This window comes from Asparagus officinalis, chromosome 1 (assembly GCF_001876935.1).
Source record: "Asparagus officinalis chromosome 1, Aspof.V1, whole genome shotgun sequence".
Lineage (NCBI taxonomy): Eukaryota > Viridiplantae > Streptophyta > Magnoliopsida > Asparagales > Asparagaceae > Asparagus > Asparagus officinalis.
The window spans coordinates 80,213,518-80,214,064 of NC_033794.1; positions in this window are offsets into that span (position 1 = coordinate 80,213,518).

A 547-nucleotide genomic window follows, 5' to 3' on the forward strand; every position below is an offset into this window, starting at 1 on the left:
AACCATCGATCAAGTATCACATAACGCCATGAGGTGGCCCGCGGAGGGTAAAATAGCCATTCTAAAGTGACCAAAGAATTCAACATGACAAAATGAACACACAAGGGATTAAGGATGCAAAGTCATAAAGCCCCAAGCCTATGTAGAGTGAGAATTAGATCAAAACTCACCCAAAAATAGCCTAAGGCACGTTTACACGGTGCTGGGATTATGCAGTCTAGATTTATGCGCCTAACCCCCATAAAGTTAGCAGCATATAAACTTTTCACTGAATTGACAGACCAAATTGCAGCAAATCAGAGGTAGCAGATTGCTATAAGAAAAACAAATCTCTGCATAAGGAACATGCGGGGTTGCAAAGATAACAAATGTGAGTGTTTACTCGGTACTACTAACACTACATGAACGTCAATTCCTACCAAAGTTGTTCCAAATAATGTCGTTATTAGTTAGACGTTTTTACCCTAAAAAGCTACCAGACTAGTTTGTGTAAATCTAATGATGCATAATCTACCTACTCGCATTAATCTAGATGCACGTCAACCCT